General features: G+C 40.5%; 1 protein-coding gene and 1 long non-coding RNA gene across 11 annotated transcripts in view; both read left to right on the top strand.

Annotated features, from left to right (window-relative positions):
• The window catches only part of LOC128904922 (uncharacterized), a 58,743-nt gene extending 49,045 nt beyond the window's left edge, over positions 1-9,698 (top strand). The window contains exon 2 of the long non-coding RNA XR_008464675.1: positions 9,218-9,698. This is a non-coding gene — a long non-coding RNA (uncharacterized LOC128904922). The remainder of the gene's footprint in view (positions 1-9,217) is intronic.
• The window catches only part of RBMS3 (RNA binding motif single stranded interacting protein 3), a 719,476-nt gene that overhangs the window by 338,586 nt on the left and 359,455 nt on the right, over positions 1-21,435 (top strand). The gene's annotated exons all lie outside the window — the stretch shown is intronic.

Raw genomic sequence — 21,435 nt, 5'->3', positions numbered from 1 at the left:
ACTGCTCCTCTACAAAATATTAAGCATGTGGTTAAAGTATTCTGTAAAAGGAGGGGTGGTAAGAAAGGAGCAATAGCTCTGGTAGAGATGTGAGTTGCCCGACTCATCTCTAAGGGGTCTTGGCGTGATCGCTTCCTGCTCACAGTTTAGGCTAGGATTTCCGAAGGCATTTGAAAGAATTAAGCACAGGACTTTCGTTGCATTTCAATGGGGTTTGGGCGTCTGATGCTACAAGGGCTGAGCTTATGCAGGATGACACTAGGCTGACTAATGGTGTGATTTCAAACTAATGTAGTTAAACTGATGCAGAAGACTGTATGCATAAGCCTAAGTCAACATTCACTTGGCTTTATAGCAGTTTGGTTTAAATTAATTAGGACAGAGGTTTAAACTAAGGTAAAGTAAGTCACTCTTCAACTGAACTGTGAGTATATTTGATAAAATTTAATGTGGGTAGACCTACTGTAGGTGTGTAGGTATGGGTTTACCTTTCCTGGTCAGACCAGCTTAAATTGCCTGGGTTTTCTTTGCCAGAACAGCATTAGCTCCACAGAAAACTCTCTCTTTGGATGCGTCCACAAGCTGTTTAATTTATGTTGTAGTTTCCTTTAAAGACTAATAGAAATAAATTTTGTCTTTTGTTTACTGTTCGACTTAAGGAATCCAACCATGGGGCTTAGAGGCACTGTAAGATAGAGACAGGGTGGCCACTTTTGATAGTAGAGAAAGCTGAATCGCCAGACAGGTTGGAGCTTGGTGGTGGTACTTTATTCTCTTCTTGACTCCTTGTATTAACTCATCTTAAAGTTTAGTAAGACTTTTATAAGTTTACACTTACCATTTTGGAAAGTAAGTGGAAAAGTGAAGATTTGTATGCCCCCACTGTAGCACAGATATTGATGGAGAGTCTCTGTGTGTGGTGTGCACGTGGGAGTGCCAGGCTGGCTACTTGTGGAATGAATTTATTTGGAAAGGCATCTCTTCAGCAGCTGGTGGTTTCCTCTTTTGACCTGTGCCACTTCCAAGGAGGACTCAAGATGGTTTAGTGGTGATGAATTGGCAGACTTGTCACTAAGCTGTAAATCTTGAACCTGCCTTGCTGTGTTGAGGTGTGAACCCGAGATGTAAAGGAGGTCAGCGTTTTGGACTGCTGCTGTGTATATAAAACTCTTAAACCTTTTTTCAGTGAAGGAAATACTGTTAATAATAATAATAATGTTTTCACTTCTACAGTTCCTTTGCTATTCCAAAAGTATCTGATTGACATCCGTATTATTAAGTAAATGCAATTGAGTTTAAAAAAAAAAAAAAACAAACCACAAACAAAACACAAAACCACAAACAAACCAAAAAGAAACCACCCAAACAAAAAAAACACAAAACAAAACCATACCAAAGCCAAGCCCAGAATAATTTTTTTCTGATTTGACTTTAATTTCTTCTAGTTCTAGGACAGATATGCAAGAAACAGGTAATCTCCCTTGTTCAAATGTCACTTGTAAAATAATGCTAACACTGTAGAGTGTTATTCTGATGTTTCTGTTAGGAAGATAGGTTTCTGCACAGGCTCCAAATTTTTAAGACATTTGATATTGTTGGGCTACATAATCTTGCTACATATAAAATACCGTTTTTTAAATACTGTATATGCTTTTTCAAAGTGTCCAAGGAACTGTCTACCTGGCATAATGCAACCTTAAATTAAATTACTTCAACTCGCTTTGAATGAGCTGCTGGGTCTACGCTCACTACTGCTGAGCAACCAACTCAGGTGCAAAAAGCAGTTTAACTCTACAGTTAGGCTTAGCCTTATGATGACTAAGCTTTAGCCTTCTGGCTCTGCTATACTGGCCTTTTTGCTGCTGGTCATGCAGTCTTTTTGCGTAGGAAAGATGTAACGAGGAAGGGCTGAAATGTTATATTTTATTGGGTAAGGTGTTTAAAAAAAGTTGTTTAACATATTTATCAGAAGATGACCACAACGTTTTCACCTAATTTGTAGAAATTAGTCAACTTGCACCTTGAGTGGATTATATATTTCTGATATCCTCGAAAGTCTTAAAATCAAGCCATGTGAAAGAGTATTTTAAAAAAACCTGTCATTAGCTACTGAGTAGATATGTACATAATTCTATGTAATTGAATTGCTTATTTGTCACACTGACTGTGAATCCCCTTTTCGTGATAAAAGTCTGGCAGATTAAAATCAGTTGGGAGAAAGGGTGGCTCTCAGCAAGCAAGTAGATTTGACAGAATATCATCAGGATTTCACCATAGATGGCTTTGCTCACGTGCCATCCTGTTATTTCAAGTACGGTCTACTCCAGCTAAAATTAGCATCTATAATTGAATAGTGCCAAAGGGTGAAATAATTTACACTTAAGCTCGTAACATTTTTTTGTAACACTAAACAAACAGAGGTATACACATAACCCATGCAAAAACACCCTCTGGGCTTTATTGCTCCCCACCCCCTCTAATTAAATGGACTTCAGAACCAGGCCTGAGATATTGTGATGACTGAAGATGCTCATCTGGAAATCCTGCGGCATTTTAACACTTAAAGTGTTGCCCTCTGTCTTTGGCCTAGACTTGTAGATAGCTGTTAGAGAGCTCTTTTGTGCACTAGTCTTGAGTCTGATTTTGAATAACCACAGAGATAGTAGAATAGTATCGCTGGTAATAATAATGTTCATTTATAGAGCTTTTCTATCCAGAGATCTCAGAAGTGCCTAAAACCAAGTTATTGTTCTCATTTTGCTTAGAAGAAATGGAAGTCCCTAGTGACAGCTTAGTCAAAATCACCCAGCCACCTAATGACAACACCCGAATTGGCACCAAGGTAGCTGCAGTCCAGACCAGGATCTACCTTCTTGGTCCTCCGTATGTTCCCATGATAGGTGTTTACTCAACATGAGCAAAGGATGGATGTGCACATCCGTCTTTGCCAAGTATCTCTAGTGTCTAGTAGTGTCACATATTAGTGTGTTCATTCAGTGTTGAAGTAGTATGGCTCAACTGGATTAAACTCTGAGCCTTTTTGGCATGGTTTCTGTTGTTGTCAAAAATACTGTTTGACACTTTCCAGTGTACGTTTTACACTGCTGGGTGCAGAGTTTGGTTGCCAGAGCTGAAGCTTTCCTCAGGGAAGCCTCTGTTTGCATGCTTAATTTTTAATCTGATCTCTAGTAAACGTTAAAAAGTGAGTTTAAACAACAGCAGACCCTCCAACGTACATTACAGGCAAGCTGAAAGGAACAAGTCTGGAGCAAAAGGCACAGGAACAAAATTTCAAGTGATTTCAAGGGGCTGGTTTTTGTACAAGTCGCAGTCTAGCCCCACTTTTCAATCACACCTTATTGCCTGGTAGCTGAGTTATTCTAACATGACTGAGAGCCGAATGTAGCCAGGAGGTTCTGGTGATTGCTGGACAAATATGAAGTAGGTGTACTTTTCCCTGGAGTGAGTAAGAGTGGCAAGAACTCAGCAGGTAATTCAGCCACCCTCAGGGCTTGACCTTATATTTCACCTCAGGCTGTAAATTTTTGTTGCGAGTCCAATTTGAATTTTTTTGTTGTTCTTGTTAATTTATTAAGATGCAGCCATGTGTGAGGTGCTAGGAGACATGGAAGAAAATCTGGACTCAGGCCTGAGAAAGCTTAGCCTTAGGCTTAGCTCTTGTACGGAGTGGCAGCAGCTGGGCTCTCGTACCTGCGTGGGGCTCGAGTGGTGTTATTTTGGACTCCGTTCAGGTGCAGGAATCGGCTCCACATGCTCCTCTTTGTGGGGTTGGGACCAAAATAGATTACTAATATAGGCAGGGTTTGGGAGACTCCAACTACGTTTTGCTTTTAAAAAAAAAAAAAAAAAAGAAGAAAAAACGAAACTAGCTAGTAATTATCTGGGCAGTGTTTTTCTTCTTCCATTTTGCAAGAAAACTGTCTTGTTGCTTAAGCCCATTCCCAGGAGCAGGGACTTGCTACCTCAGAACCGGCTTCCAGCAAGGCTGCTTGTTTCTTTTTCTCTTCTTTTTTTTTTTTTTTTTTTCTTCTTCCCCCCAGGGGGGAAAAAAATAGCAAGCAGTAAGAAGTGATATTGTATACAAGGCTATTACACTTTTGTCTTGGCCTGCTTAATGTCCTTGACACATACCCATTTCACCCAGCGACAGCCAGTATGCAAATTGGCTAAAAGCTCCATTAGGTTGTTCAAGGCTGGGGAAACCCATCTGTCAGTGTCTGTGACACAGGCGGGCTGGAGTCTCACGTGGGAATCTGTCCTTGAGATACCCAGGCAGATGAGTTTCTTCTAGCCTCTAGTGTTCCCAGAATCAAAGGAAATTGTTGTACACTCTTCTTGCTGCAGTTTGTATTTATGTAATTCTTTTTCTCCTCTTCTCAGATCCCTTCTCAGAAAAGCACAGGCATAGACTGGGAATTAACAGGGAAAAATGTGTTTTACTTCTTTTTTTTTTTTTTTAGTTGCTTTTACAGAAGTGAACAATTATGCATATTACTTGTGGAAAAAAAAAAGAACAGTAGTTATTTGTTGTCCTAAAAGAAGAACAGCTTTATAACCCTTTTCCATATTTTCCTGTGTGATCTGCTGATGACAGGCATGAGGTGCCTAATAAAAAAAAAAAACTTGCTGGGGATCAGCTGTAGTTGATATGTTCTCTGTGAGTGGGCCAGAAGTGCCTGATAACCCGACAAAATATCAAAGAATGCACCCGTGAAAGGCTTTCACTGAGCGGATTTGAATGTGGGGCCTGGGTCTGAGCATTGCCCCTGCAGATGCAGAGCAGCACAGCTCCTGTTTGGGACACGCAGGTTTGGGAGGAGGCTCGAGTCTCTTCTCCACTTGGCATCCCCAGGGGAAAAGTGCCCACGGCAGCAACAGCACTTACTGTACATCTGCTGAGGGGAAGGCACCTGCTTGCTTTTTCGGCTGGACGGAGGTAAGGCTGCAGAGTGGCAGTTTTGCTGGGTTTTTTGCGCTCTCTTGGAAATCTGAGACCTCTGTTAAAACGCTTAACCAAGAGAGCACGCCAGGATGGATGGTATAGAAGTAGTTGTTAGCCTGTTAGCAACGTTACAGTGTTTTGTAATACGAGACAGTGATGGCAAAATAGTTCAGATTTTCATCCCATTAGAGCAAGAAGACTAGGCATGCGCCATCGAAAGTAGAGCCTTTCGAACTCTGTGATGTCTGTATTGACAGGCCTTGCAAACTCTTGATTATTTCCTGCTGGTGTCATGTAAAAGCCCTGAACACAGAGTATCTGGCAAAATAGCCAGTGTAACTTCAATGCCCAGCAGTGTTCAGATGCATGAGATAATTATAGCCGCCTCCATAGCAGATGCTCTGTTCTCCAGTTTGGCACTTTCCCTCTTCAGTGTGTAAATAATTTTCTCCACCTAAGCTGATGGCCATTTTGATGATACAGATATAATTTTCATTTTTTCACAAAAAAGTGAGCAATTTGGTTTTTTTATGCTTATATAGCTAAGAAAGCAGGATTTCCCTTCATCATCCTGTTGAGGAAGAAAAAAAGCCCTTTTTGATACTACTATGTGGAGACTGATATCATTAAGAGTTAATGTGTTGGTATAGCCAGGATCAGAAGAAAGTTTATCTTTCCAGAAATAGAAGTCAGCAATTCAGCAGTTATCCTTCATATTGCCAAGTGCAACTTATTCAAATCATGATATATTCTGCTTTTTGTGTTCCAAACCCAGTCACGTAATAAGGAGGCTTTTAGATTAGCATATTACTTTACATTTCAGACGTGACGTTTTAGTTCTCTGTCTTATGCTCCCAATACTTCTTTTTTCCTCTCTTTGTCTCTTGAGGTAACATAGACCTTGCCATAGCATGTAATTCCAACTAAAAAAATTAAAACTCAAGAGTGAGAGGTGGTATATGCATTTTTGTAGAAGGTAGCTGTGGTTGGATTTACACAACCTTTGCTCTCACAGTTGAGTATCTTTTCACAGCGCCCCAATTATTTCAGTGCCTGTGTGAGCAGCTCAGATTTGCCAAGGGGAGCAGCGGGCTTGCAATCCTGCTCGAAGCCATTTCTGCATTTATGTTTTTCTGGTTGTCTGGTCAGACTGCCACATCCTAATGGGAGGCAAAATTTAATTAAACGTTGGTGAGTTGAACAGCTTGCTTTGAAAAGAGGTGGGCCCTGCTGCACGTGACAATGAATTAGAACTTTTAAAAAGCTAAAAATGATAGGACATAAATATTTGGCCTTGCCCGTGCAAGGAGTACCTGTGCATAGGCAAAGTGGAAGATGAACCAGGGTTTTAACATGGATTTAAGCAAATCGGATGCCCAAAGCCGTTGAGAACAGAGTACCTGCTTTGTCCCTAGAAAAATTTTTGTTCTAATAATAAAATCCAGTTTGAGGAATGAATAAGCCTCAGGGCAAACTGTTCCTGAGATTGGCCCTATGTGCAAGAGGGCTGAGGATGTGCCACAAGGAATATCTTCTTTGGCAGAGGAGGAGGGAAGTGCAGAGCCTTTCTCATAGCAGGTCCATGGCACAAAGGCCACCGCAAAGCATAGGCTGTAAGTTTTTCTAAACGGATGGAGAAAATACTGGGACCATAATAAAAACCTCTAAAACTTGCGAAGTTTTTGTGGCCTATTTACAAATGCCTGAGAAATGGATTTTAATTTTAGTGAATACTCACAAGCCCGTCAGTGGAGCAGCACAGGGGGACACCGTTCTAAAATAGCTCTAGCAGATGCCACAATAATACGAGTTTTCCCTGCATCTCTCATTTACTTCTTGCTGTGTGCAGTTTCTTACTAAATCTGTTCCCTTGATAAATGCACGGATGTTCTTGCCATTGGATAGAATAGCTAAATGCAATTGTCACAAACACTAACTAGCTTAACCTTCTTGTTGCATAGCTACTGCTGCTGTTAAATATTTCCTGGGCTAACAGACATCTTCGAAATGAGTTTTAAAGGGTTTTTTTTTTATATACACAGACCATGGCTGTTAGACAGTGGCAGCTTGAATGGAAGCTATTTTAATGATAACAACAATAGTGTCAGTTATTTGGATAAACTGTCAGCTTAGAGAGGGGGATCAGCCATCAGTGGATCACTGCAAGGAGCTTAGAAAATAGAGAAAATTAACCTGCTAGCTATAAGCAATGCTACCAGATCTTCAGAAAAGATAATTATCCTGCTACCTCGCCTCACGTGAAAGTGTTAACATTGGTACTAGATGTCAAGAGACTTTCTATCCTGCCAACTTTTACCTTCTGTGAAGAAAGGTTCTCCTTTCATATTCTTAATGGCTTTAAATTCAAAATATGGCAAGTTGATACTGATTTATGAGGCATCTTGGTAATCACTTCTCGGCCTTGCGACAGAACTGGTATTATTTATTGTAAAATTTATTAATTGATATGAAGTGCTACCCCCTCACCGTTCATTTTGGAGACTCTTTGCTCCGTTGGCAAGTGAAGGATGTGAAGAAGGGATTGGGTACTGCTGCAAGGCAGCGGGATTCAGCTGCGTGATGCTGTACCAAGATCCTGGTGGTCTCCATCCCCTTCTTGATGGGGCACTTCCGTGCATCTCTGTCTAGTCCACTCCTGCTTATTTGCCTCACCTACCCTGGGCAAATGTGTTGGTCCTTGTGTGTCAACGGTGTTCCTCCTTGGTGACGATGAAAGCATGACCAAGCCCTTGGACCATAACCTCGCGTGAGGGGTTCCCTGTCTCCTAGGGTGCATGGGATGGGGAACAGAGCTGATGATGTGCACATCTCCTAACTGATGCCACCCTGTAGCTGATAAATATAGCTAAGGCACTCTTAAGCCCCTGGCAGATGAAGGCAAATATTGTGGGCTTAGGTTGGAGAAAGCGTTAAGAATTTTTTATTGGTGGTGGATTTTTGTTTTGTAGGAATTTTTGGTTTTGCTTTTCAAGGAAGCTGAGCTCATTTTAAAAATCTGTAAATAGGAACGATAGAATTTCAGGGAGTGAAAGTAAACTAATTTGGATATTTGAGTAAGATCAGCTACTGCTTATGAAGATGAAAGTAGTTTATCCTGTCCTGATTTCATTAATGAATGTTATATATAATAAAAAAAAAAGCTCTGATAAATAATGAAATAATTTCAAGAACCACTTGAAATTCGAAGTCACGAAATTAATCGGAAACAGCCACATAATTTTGTTAGTACTTTTGTTAGTAATTTTTCAATGCAGTGAAGAAAACCCTGGTGCCTGGATTGTTGACAAAAAATAAATAAAAAAAAATTAAACCCATCTATTGTCTGTGAGCATTTCTTACTTAATTTTCAACTTCCTTTTTCTTTATTGTTCATTTTGTAACGAAGCTGGACCTTATTTTTGTTGCCAGTAGTTTGATGAATGGCTTGAAAGGAATCGATGGGGATGGCCTTGTTTGCTCCTTAGCCGTTGTGGCAGGGGAAGGGGTTTTGTGTGTGTTTGTTTTTAATTCCCTTTTGTTGGCATAAATGGTTCTTATTAAACATCAAGGTCACTTCACTAACTTGGGATATTGGGCGAGAAGTGCTAATCCAGAGGCCTTTTTTTTTTTTTTTTTTTTTTTGCTAAGGATGTCTTTACATTGGGACTTAAGTTTAAACTGTCAGAAATGTTATTGCAATCAAGTGAGTAGCTGATAAACACTATTTTAGCAAGCAGGCTGCTAGCCTGTGGAGCTGCCCGCTGCCAGGGTGTCTTCAAGTAAAATGCTGTGGCTAATTTTAAAAAAGCTCAGAACATTTTTAGGACCAAAAATAGCGATGTTTGTAATTAGGGATACTAAAATAGAAGCAGTCGGATCCCTGAGGATTTGCAGAAAAATCTCTGCCTCTCCCCACCTCAGGTCTGCTTGAAATCGCTGTGGCTTCGGCGCATCCAGGGTGCTGCCTTGGGAATTCGTGGCCAAGCCGGAGCCTTGCTTCAACGAACTTCAGGGAGAAGTTATCCCTTTTCTTCAGCCACAGGCACACCGCTGCAGCAAGAAGAGTAGATGAGGTAGTTGAGCTGAGCTAGAACTGAGCCAGCGAGGTGGTGATAAGCTTAGAGGCGGGTTGTCAGAGCATTGTCTAAGTGGAATCGTATTAGCTATAAGTGCTCCTGTTGTATGCAATGGCGTGTCATGCAACACTGTGACACAGAATCACAGAGGATTCTGTGATGGTAAGGGACCTTAAAGGTCATTCTAGTTCCAACCCTTCTGCCCTGGGCAGGGACACCTCCCAGTAGACCACGCTGCTCAAAGCCCCATCCAGCCTGGCCTTGAACACTTCCAGGGATGGGGCATCCACAACTTCCCTGGGCAACCTGTTCCACTGCCTCTCCACCCTCATAATGAAAAATTTCTTCCTGATATCTGATCTAAACATGCCCTCTTCCTGCTTCCTTTATGCAGGAGAAATAAAGGTCCTAAATGAGTTGATAATTTGGCTGAACTTTCTTTTTGTGTGCAGACTGTGATACAACTTCAGATTTAATTCTAACGTTCGTTGTGTTTGAATTAGCAAATTGACTTAAATATGCCTGATTGTATGTGTGTCCTCTGGACAAGGTTTTGAAAAAGAAGGACCGTGGCTGCTTTGCATTGCTGTTGACGACTGCATGGCACTGTTGAGAGAAAAAAAGTAAAAGAACCACACCATTCCTCAACCCCCCCCCCCCCCCCCAAAAAGAGGTGTTTTATTTTCCAAGTCCTGCCATCCAGTCTGCAATCATCTGCATCTCAGTAGTGCAGGAAGGAGGGATGTGGACCGCTGAAGGAGTTTGCAATACTCCTGAGTGAAATGTAGAATAACAGTTATCAATGAGATGGATACAGTGAAAGGTTTGTGTTATGTATGCAGAAGGGTGCTAGAATAAATAGGCATCTGGTAACATAGTGGTGCCTAATAAAACATTTTGTCTGTAGCATAGACATGAAGTAATTTGATTCAGGCCAGGCTGGGTTGTAAAGGAGCATATTTAGAGGTGATCATCTTTTTAACTACGCAGAAAGTGAGTTATAATGCTAGTAACAGATGATATATGACGAGAAGCTGCTTGTGTAAGTGTCCTTTAATTCTAAACTGTTAAAAGGATGAAAGTATTCAGACTCCACCTTTAGGAACATATTGTATTTCCCTATTTATGTTTGTTTCCTATCATGTGATGAGGTGCAAGGGAAGGTGTTGCCTGCTAATTTTAGCCTTGCAGACTGTCACTGCAGAAATCTGGCAGTTAACGCTTCTGGAGGGTAGTGCTTAGGAAAACCAGGCTATACCGTGTGTCATCGTACTCGATGGCTTTGCAGGGGGAGAAATATTTCAAAGTCTTGTTTTCCTGACTTGTGTTAATGTACTAGTTAGCTTCCTGCAGAAGAATGACCGAAGACCGTAAAAGTGTTAATGAGAAAAGAAAAATGGTTTCATTGCTGAAGAAATGTATGATATGGAGACAAAGAAACGTAACGAATGCATGTGTATAGCTCCATAGCCATTGCTGTGTTTTCCAGAGCTGTGGTACTAATTGCAGGAATCACTCTGCATGTTGACCCTCACCTGTACTTGCCCTTTTCACTATCAGAGCCTGAACGACTCCGTCCTTCTAGATGCTCTGAGGCATCTTTATGCAGCTGCTGATGTTTAGAAGGGGGGAGGGAGAGAAAGGGAGGAGGATGCCAGGAGGCCACTTGTGGTTCAGAAACCCTCAGTATACAGCCTGCAAAGGAACTTTTAAATTGTGGTGACCCTTGCCAGATTGTCAAAGGTCCGCTGGCTACGGAGGCTCTTCCAGAAGATGGAATAGGAGCCGGGTGAGGTCTTGAGTGCGGGGAGCCAGAGAGAGGGGCAGGGAGAGCCCAGCTCTGTATGGCAGCACGAAGCTATGGCAGGCTCCGTCCCAGGGATGCCACGTTACTGCATGTATTTCCTCCTGTGCAGCAGAGTTTTGTCTGTTAGGGGTGGTAGGATGATGTGTAATGAAAAACGGACTTCAATTAAATATATAGAACCTGATAACAGGTTATTCCTTCATGGAAGGACTTTTCACACTCTAAGAACTGCATTAGCCCAAGTTCAAGAAAGGAAATTTAATGGCAAGCCATTGCAAACAAAGCATTAGTCATATGAGGGATAACACAGATGTTTTACACCAGTAGAGTTAAAAGAGTATCTCTATGTTTTTAGTCTAGGATTCCCTTTTTCTTGTTTTCCTTTTAGGAGGAATCCCTAGGAAGAAGTATTTTTTAATATAGACATTTGTTTATCAAAGTGTGCTAAAAACATCTAGCACTTTTAATAATCTGACTCTGTATTTTGGCACATGCATCATCATGTCAACGATGTTTCCATTTACTCGCAAAAAGACATGATAGCAATCCCCCTGACTGGGTGGCTGCCACCTCCTCATGTTTTTGAGGATTATCCATGTGAGACATGGGATATAGTATGACAGAGTTTCACATAAAATGTTCTGAATGGTAGGAAGAAGGTGGAAAAAGAACCACTGCAAAATTTTCCTTGTAAAACAAAAATGGGGTGAAAGCTGCACCAATGAAATTATTTTGATGGCAGATTTAAAATAAAAGTTTTTTTTTTCTTTAATATCAAATTAAATTCTAAAACTGATTCCCACAAAGAGATTTTTGAGGTCTAAAGTCTAAATGAGCCAGATCATGGAAGAGGTAGTACCTTCAGTACATTTTAGATTGATAGTCCACGTGCAGCCTCTGGTTGGGAAGTCCCAAAGTGGAAGGCGTACTGGGAATAATTACTCTATGGTTGCATTTCTTATGCCATTTCCCAAAACACCTGTTATTAGCAACTCCCAAATGTAGAGCTCTCTGCTAGGTGGGCTTTTTTTTTTTCCAAATGTGGCATTTCTTACAGAAAGTAACTGTGAGCTTCTGTTATCAGACTCTGTAATTATGTTAAAGGAAGTTAAGGTTATACAGTATAGGAGACAGAAGTTAGGAAATGTTGTACTTCATGAGCCTGTGCAGTCCGAATTTGGATCCTGTGTGAGTAGTCGTTACCACATGGTCATTTAAATACTTGATTGGATATGTTCTGCTTTCCACAGGACCCCAGCCTTTGCAGAGTTGTTTAGTGATAGTTTAGTCGTTGTGTGGTAAGTAGGATTCAGTCCTGCAGCTGTCCTCAGACAACACCGTGGAGACCTGTGGTATTTGTACTGATGCCTTTCAGTATACTGTTGCAGTTTTACCATTGCAGATCACTGAATAAGTTATTTTTCAAGTTTTCTTGGATCAAATTTCCAAAAATTGAGGCTTAAGTTTTGGCTACCACTTCAGATCTATTGTGGGTGACATTTTATGTCTGAGATAGACCAGGTACTCACAGTATCTTAGGCTCAGAGCACACTAGCCACTGTGAGCTATGACTTGATATTATGGGGGGAGTCAGATTGCCTTCCCCATTTTAAAAAGAGGGTAAAAAATCTATTTGTTATAATTAGGGGTGCATTTAATTTAAAATCTTACCAAAATTGAACTTTGATTATCTGATTGCAGCTGGCAATGGCATTTATTGTGTAATTTTTAGTCTCAGAGACTTTAAAGATCTGCCAGTTTATTTCATTTCAAATGATTGAGAACCAGAGCGCCTTTAATAACGGTACTGCATTTTCTTAGTCAGTGTCTCCTTAGACTACACTGTCGATCTTTGAAGAAGATGAGGAATAGGATTTTCAGCATTTCTAATTCCATTAACCCAAGGATATTGCATTAATGTAAATATTACTGCTGCTGAAATCTGTGTGGAACGTTGTTGTTTAATAATGACTTTAGCAAATGAACTAAACTTGAGGTCAAAGCACAGCAAAGGAATAAAGTTCAGATGTCTCAGTTTTAGTAAATCCGTTGTGTGCAGCTGAATTTGATTATAGGATATATCTGCACCTGCAGAGATCACTTAGTAGACATTTGTTCTGTAAGTAAACTTGGAGGGTTTTTAATGTACATAATGCGTGAGGTGAAGGCATTTTTTCTTGTAGTTCTTTCTTACAGCATTGGATGTACTGATATTAATATTTTGAGACAGCCCTTTTCTCCAGTCGGTCAACCGCTTCCCCCCAGCTTGTTGTTACCTACAATGTCAGTGAGGGTGCAGTTCCTCCTGTTGTCCAGCTTGCTGGTGATGGTACCTACCACGTGGCTGGCTGCAGTATCAACCTTTTGGTTGTGCCTGGCTGCCATCAAACCACTGACAACCACCCTTTGAGCCTGACCTTCCAGACAGTGTTTTATCCTCCTTGTTGTCACTCCAGCTCATGCCTTTATCAGTTTGGCTGCAAGGATGCTATGGAGGACCATATTGCAGGCCTTGCTAAAGTAAAGGTAAACAACATCCACTCCTCTTCCATGACCTGTAGAGCCAGTCAACTCAACACAGAAGGCAAGGAAGTTGGCCAAGTGTTGTTTGCCCTTGCTCATCCGTACTGGATGCTTTCAGTCACCTTGTCCCTCATGTGCTTAGACACAGCTCCCAGGAGGCTTTGCTCTGTAGTTTTGCCAGGCTGTGGTTGGCCTGCAGTTCCCCAGATCCCCATCTTTTGAAGACAAGTGTAACATATGCCTTTTTTCCAGTCATCAGGAACATCCTGATGTCTCCAGTTGCCACAGCCTGTCAAAGATGAGAGAAACCAGCCTCATGGTGACATTGGCCATCTCCCTTGTGGTCATTGTTGAGTAACCTATAAATGGTTTCCTGGAGTAATTTCTAGCTTAATGCTCCTCTTCTGGGGCAGCACCTCCCACCCCAGGCCCTAGTCCTAGACAGAGAGACCTGAGAGGCCTGGCAGCAGAACTTGTCAGTGGAGACTGAGGCAAAGAAAGCACCAAGTGCCCCTGTCTCTTCTGTGTCTGTTGTCACTAGTCCCCTGCCCTATTCAGCAGTGGTCAAGTGTTCTCCTTCGTCTTCCTTTTGCTTCCAGTATGCCCATAGATGTTGCCCTGGTATTCCTAACCCATTTCTGCTCCAGCTGGTAACACGGCGTGTTACTGTTACAATCTGATTATGGTTTTGTTAAAAGTGATTGTAGTTGTCGCTCTTCTGGTTTGTGATGGAAATTATTTTTCATTTGAATTCCCTTTTTTGTGTAACATTTCATGTACATGAGTGTGAGACAGGGCTATTAAGATTTTTAGAATATTAATATGTATCTGATTTGAAATATAAACCTTATTGTTACACACTAACATTCTTCAAGCTTCTATTCTAAAGCTTAGTACAACATTTATTAAGGAAATGTATTAAGGAGACTTTCTTTCTTATTTTACTTACCCTGTTTTAATATATGAAAGACTTCAAATACATATTCTTTCCAGAGAAAAAAATGCAGACTTAAAAAATAAATCATGTGTGAATGAAGAATATTAAAAGGTCAAAGAGCCAGAAAGCTAACAGAAGAGACTGGAAGCAATATTAAAGCGCAGAAGGAAATTTAAGCTCTTGTTTATCAAGAAATATATAATTTGGATGAAAAACATAGTAAATAGAGATGAATGTGTTAGAATCTTTTTTTTGTTTGTTTGTTTCAGGAATTTTAACATATGTATCCTGTTACTCTGAATTCCTATTGCTTGCAACAGGATTACCTCGTTATCCCAATTAGTGTTCTCTTGGATTTCACACAGATGCGTAATGAAGCAGTTGAGTCCCCACATTGCAAGGCTCTTCACCTCTCAGCTCTGTGCACACAAGTTCAGGTTCTTTGTATTGTTATGCACGGTATGGAAAAAGTGCATGGCGCAAAGCCCAAAATAGTTTGGGTGAAACGTCTTCAGCTGAATCTGTGTATGTTACCAAGATACTTGGCTCATCATCCCACAACATTTAGCAGAAAATAATGATGATTTTAGGGAACTGAGAAAAGAAAGTTGGCATGATGAAATTAAATTTCTGCACTGGTTATGAGCCATTCTAAGCCTATCAGGGAAAAAAAAAGGGGGAAAGGTGGGTTACTTTTTACCAAACTGCAAGTTGGTTTTGTATGGATATTTTAATTGAGTCACCGTTTCTGAGTGCATGAGTCAAATGACATTTGAAACTTCGGACAAGCACAGAAGCACAATCTGTTGTTGAAGAAATGGGAAGAGACTGAGAACTTATACCATAGTAAATTTAGACCTTCCTCCCCCCCACCCCCCGCTTTGAGAAGTGCTAAAACACAGAGATGGCAGAAACACTGAAGAAAGAAGTAGGAATTAGGAGGGAAAGGACTTGCTCAATAACACTGGATTACAGTATAAGAAATGGTGGGTCCTTTATATATCTAACCAGCAGGGCAGGGTTATGCATGTTCAGATTCACTGGTTTTGAAGGAAACTGGATTTTCTGAAGGGTTTTTTACTTTTCAAAAAAAAGTTCATGATTTTATTTATATTCTAGCGAAAACAGATGTCAAAATCTCCCTAGCTGCTAAGATATAGTTGTCATCTTCCAGTGACTGTAAGTATTCTAAAATTTAGGAGGAGACTTTCATCATTCAGTAGTCCTGTGGGCATTCCCAGGACCTCCAATCATGACAACAAAGTGCGTGGTAGGTAGTAACTGCTGTGACATCTCATTACACAGGTGATCAAATACCCCTGAGGGTGGGTTGATCAGTTTGGACCTTTTGCCTCAGTCTGCATTTGGTGTGAATATAGGATGTATCCTGAGGGTTCAGTGCTCAGGCTTCAATTCAGCCTAAGATACATATGGTTTCCTAATAAGAGCATGAATGGAAACAAAAATGTGGAAATATTTTATTTCGTAGCTTCAAAAAGACAGCAGCGTTGGGTTTTATAAGACATTCATAGCATGCTGGAGTAAATTAATCCTCAAAACCAATATTGTTTATAGAAACTGGAATTTTAAGGAAAAAGGTAGAAATGACTGTAAATAAATTGAGTGTAATTCTGAACATCCCAAAAATATAATAAAGAGGTTCTATATTTTTGCATTAATTATTTAGTTTATTTAGTAAATTTTGCCTCAAGTGGATTTGATTGATGTCTGGAAGAAAATTTAAACATAAATTATAGTAGATGCTTGTTAAATTAAAAAAAAAAAAAAAAAAAGCATTTCCCGCACTACCTCCCATGTCTGACATATGAAATCTAGAGAAAATGGAGATTTTATAAGACACTAGAGTCTACAGTAACAATGTGGAGAGTGTTTCTCTGTATTCAGCTTCCTTAGCATATGAGTTTAAGCACTTAGTGACACTAGCTGAAACGGAAGTGCTTGAATCCCAAAATGTGTCATGGTGTATCTTGCTCACCTTCCCAGGTACCTAACATTTTGTGTGCTCCTGGGATGTTGGTAGTGTGATGCTTAAAGCTGTGTTTGTCCTGATGAAGGTCTGAAACTTATCTCATTACCAAGTTCCTTTTAAGGCTTGCAGACCCATTCCTTCACATCAGTCTTTTTGTGGAGTAGTTTCCTAGGTCACATGTAATGGTGATTTCACTGTGAAACTCACTCTTTCACATAGACAACTCATGTGAAGGATGTAGAGAAGTACCTAGAATGGGACAGAGAGGTTCCTAGCATGGGCTTTCAGACCCAGCTGCCTCCTGCAACACACTGCCTGTGGTGAGACCCATGCGTGGCCACCCTGGTGTCCCTGCTTCCCTCAGCCTTTTGTGGTGCAGGACTCAGGGCTGTCACGGGCGTGAAGGTGCCCAGAACTGCCTTGGCCACCTACCCCCATAGGCTGACACCTAAATCCTAACTGCTACTGATCCTTATCCCAGCTGTATCAGCTTACTGTCAGAGGGCTTTCTAGCTGTCCTTTAAATGACATTGCAGACATCAGTCTTGTGAGATTGGTTCCTTCCTAGGTGAGGAATTGGGTATCAACTGTAATGACTTGTGTGGGCAATTCTTTTAAAAGCTGTTTGCTATCATGGACTTGTTAGAGGAGTTTGCACTGGAAGTAAAAATGTGGTGAGGTTTGTGGTGGCTCATACCTTCTGTGAGTGTCCTCTGGCCCCCAGCCTGGGAGCAGCACATTGCTGTAGTCCAAGGGGCCCTGAAGAAAACATGAACTCTGGCTACTATGGAATGCCCCAAATTCTGTCCTGATGGTGTCACGCTGTTATCTTTGGGACAAACCTTTCCCAGACTCTGTGTTCTGTGGATTCCTTTAGCCGCAGGAGGGGAGGCACAGCTCATCTTTATATAGCACTGGGTGGAGGGGGCAGAGGTTCCCCATGCACATCTACAAAAGATTGTTGTGGTAACATGGGGAGATGATGGGGGCCGTTCCCAGGGACCTCTGCCACCCCTGGTTTCTCCGTCCTACCAATGTTCATGTCAACAGTGGCAGATTTCCCACTTCTTTCCTCCATAAGAAAGACAAACTGAGGAAACTTGAGTTGGAATTTGAAAAACTTTTTTGGTTGGCCTTTCATTCTGCAAAATGAAAACACATCTGCTTCTGATCTCCGCTCGCCAAAGTGGAGAGGAAAGAGATGATATCAATGTTTTGGTTTTGTTCTGTGCTCTGAGTTCAGTTTTATGTGATGGGCTTTTATTATACTCGGGTTCTCGGACCAGTGTTGATGCTGTGGTATGTGTGGACTGTGTGTAGAAAAGCAATGCGATGAAGCGCATGCCTCCTACCTCTCATTTCCAAGACGCTTTTAGCCTGCCACATGTAAACAAATACCCAGAGAGTAAATTTAGTTTCTCAGAACCCAAAACGTGTTTGTTTTTGCAAACATTTGGAAAGTTAAGTATCAGCCTTTCGATCTGCATTTTTATTCTTAACCTTCAAATGGACCGACAACTCATCACTGTGGCCCAAAAATTGGCTGCATGGAAATGTAAACACAAATAATAATTTCTGCTTTAATTTGTTATTTCCCCCCCCATTTTTTTACCACAAAGTTGTTGTATCACAGGCAGTAATTGCTGTCATATTTTGATCTGTGTTCTAAAATATTCTTATTGGGGAAACTGCAATGTTTTATCGTCCAGATTGCCCAGATTTAGTATTTTTAAGATCTAGATTCTGTTCACATTTAGTCTCAGTACATCAATAAAACATGAATAGATTGGATAATGAAGCAATAACACTAATTTATGTCAAAGAATATAGGTTATTGTTTACGAGTTTGCCAAAATGCCAAAATACTTTATCTATAGAAAGAATTCTTCTTCTCCCATGCTGAGAAATAAATAATGCCACAGGAATGGTCTGTCACAGGAGCCTCCTGCCATGAAATAAATGGGAGGAGACAAGGCTGTGAAGGTTATTTTCCGCTCTGGAAAATATTTATTTGGTGACACAGCTCTTACTCCTAGTCTTTGGCTTTTTAGTGCTAAGGACTAAATTGTACCCTCCTGTCTGGATGCAAGAAGCTCTAAATTCAGGAAAGCTACTATAGTTTAGTCCAGAATGACGTGCAGTCCACGGATAAACAGAAAATTACTTACGAGGGATGAATAGTCTTATCTTTGGTGTAGCAACATGTAGGGAGGAGAGGGTGAAGTGCTGAGGTTGGTGGCTCTGCAGCTTACATCTGTTTAACCAAAACCCAGGGGGGCAGCAACGGCCAGGGCGTTCTCAGTCTGCAAACGACACTCTTCATCTCTGTGCCATTCCTTGTCTTGGGCTGGTTTTCACTGTGACCTGTTCATCCTCAGATGGGATGACTATCAGTCTATCCTAATGATATGTGCTCTAAACCACTTTGTTATTTAAACTTCATCATACTTCAAAATAAGCAGCTTTCCATCTGACCAATTTGCTTTTGAAGTTTTCCGTTGGTAAAGGTGGTAAATGGAGTGATGTACATATTGACATATTTCAGTCACTCTTAGTCGAAATATAAGATACTGTGATCAGTGAGAAAATTTTCAGGCTTCTGGTGTATGTAACCCTGGCTAGTGGTTTCTAAACACTCGGTGCTCTTAAAGATAGCCAAGAATTGTCGATTCCTGTTGTTGGTTCGTTTTGATGCAGAAAATTGTATGAAATGGGACATACTTTGTAGGTCCTGTCCAATAAAGGACTTACTCCTCTTCCCTTGGATGCCTTGCTTCCTATGTATTGTCTACTTGTACGTGCTTATAAAATGCTAAAAGCTAGGCAGTCGTGATTTGGAAGAGAAGTATTTTAGAAGAGAGAAAATTGAGCCAAGTTCTTCCTGAGCTTATGCTTTATGGAGCTCTTGTGCTTTGTGCTGCATTCAAGGGAACTGTAAGCCCCAGGAGTATTTAGCCTACTAATTTCAACAGCTTTGTGTGTGAAACAAAGATCTCAAAGCATCTTATCAACCCATCAAATGCCAGTTTTAATCTGACTGTTGAATGACTACTGTGCCTACTCTAGGACTTTTTATTTTTTTTTTAATAATTGTCATTTTTCACAAGTGATCTTTTTTGATGTGTGGAAAGAAAGGGTGAGCAAAACATAATGATGCCTTTTTCCTATGGACTAAAGATATTGTTTGGAATAGAATGAAACAAAAAAAAGTTCAACGTATATAAGAAGCATGCGCAAGAGAGCAATGTGATTGAATAATTCTAAGTTGTTTTTTTTTTAAATAAAATAAAAATAATTATTTTTTTAATGAGAAAGCTAATTGAATTGGCATTCTATTTAAGCTTTAAAATTATTTTATTCATTCAGTTTAGATACAGGGTATCAAGATCATTGTATGCAGAAATAATTTTTGTCTGCAAAAGAACTAGGAAAAGCTTTGGTTGTTAAGTTAAATTTTCATAATATTTTCCCCATCTTTAAGTAAGATTACAGTCCTCAATAGCGTCTTTCATCCAGTAATCACAGAGCATTATATAAGCCTTGAAAAGGTAAGGAAGAATCATTACAGATTGGTAAACTGAGACATAAGGAATCTAAATGACTCGCTTGGGGTAGCACAGTGATATAGTGGCAGTACAGAGAGCGTAACCCAGCAGCTCTGACTCACCGGTCTTCTGGTAACCAGCAAATCACTTTTAAAGGCCTTGGAAGTGATTCAGAGAAATCAAAATCCTCTTGAGGTGTGTTCTGGTTTTCCTGATTGAAAGGACTGTGATGGAGCAGACTTTGAACCTTACTGTCTGTCTTCATCTTTTGAGTTTACTTACATTTTCTCATGTCATTCCTTTACAAATGGAGAAACGTTGCCAAGTGGTAGGTTGCTGCTTCTACAGAAACAGTCCAGGAAACTTTGTCACCGTGCAGAGAGGTTAGAAAATATGTCCACTATTGCATCTGTTTGTTTTCTGTCAGATGTCTAGGGAAAGGTCTGCCCACGTAGGGAAGCATCGAAGAGCGGTGTCTTCCAGGCCTTCATTGGCCACATGGGAGCTAGACAATAGTCGTGGCTAGATTCTGCAAGACTAGCGAATGCACTACAAATTCAGGAAGAAGATTATGACTTGAACTCCCGTGACTGCAGCCTTTCTAAAATACACAAGGTTTCTGTGTTGCCAGCTCAATGTTTATCTTTTATTCACTTTTCTGTTCTACCTCGCTATGACTGAGAAATACAGCTTACCTCACTAAGGAAGCCAACCGAAGGCAGAATTGTTGCTGTGGCTTTTATCTAATTATTTTCATTATATTTATCCTATGTCTCTGTTTTCTCTTCGACTGTGATGATTGTCTTTTGCTTAATATGAGATTTGTAGTTCAATCAGCTCCAAAATCCCATCAACAGGCCGATAAGTTGGTGGCATCCTCTCATCATCACTATAATTGGCCAGTAAGAACCCTCCAGCTCTCAAAAATTACTCCTTTGTACAGTAGGGTGTAAAGAGAACGATGTTTTGCTAGTGTGAGCTGTAAACTGATATTTGCACAATCTATTTGTATTTACTTTGCCTTATTTTATCCTCTCAATCAGGAGCGAAGGGAATTGTGTAGCAATTGGGCTCTAAGTGAGATGAATCTAGCAGCTGGAAAACACTCAGTTCAGAGCAAAATGGATAGTGTATGTTCACAGTTGCTTCAATAACACATGTTTTAATGCAGGACCGTGTGTCATACTCATTTTTTTATATAAAATATGCACTACGATAGGAAAAAGTCAGTGTATCGGTGTTAATGGGGAATCTTTCCAAGACCTTACTTTCAAGTAGATAAAAGAGTACAAATTTGGGATAGCCAAAGGTGAACAGAAACAAATTGGCTAGTCCATTAGCATAGCTGTCCAGCTGTATCCTAGGCTCTGAGGCCACTCCAAAACCACAAGCCCAACCACCTCAGAAGCCTGCCAAGGAGCCAGCTGCTGCTAATAAAGCAGACTCTACAACTTGGCATCTGGGGCCCGTGATTCCCATCCAAAAGGAATTGTATGTGAAAAAAATATTTGAAATTTGTCTTTTTTAAATAGTGTTTTGCTTTGGAAGAAAAATGCTTTAGACTAAACTTGCAACAAGTGAAAAACTACATAAG

The sequence above is a fragment of the Rissa tridactyla genome, chromosome 2 (genome assembly GCF_028500815.1).
Source record: "Rissa tridactyla isolate bRisTri1 chromosome 2, bRisTri1.patW.cur.20221130, whole genome shotgun sequence".
Taxonomy (NCBI): Eukaryota; Metazoa; Chordata; class Aves; order Charadriiformes; family Laridae; genus Rissa; species Rissa tridactyla.
This window is presented reverse-complemented; position numbering and strand designations above follow the sequence as displayed.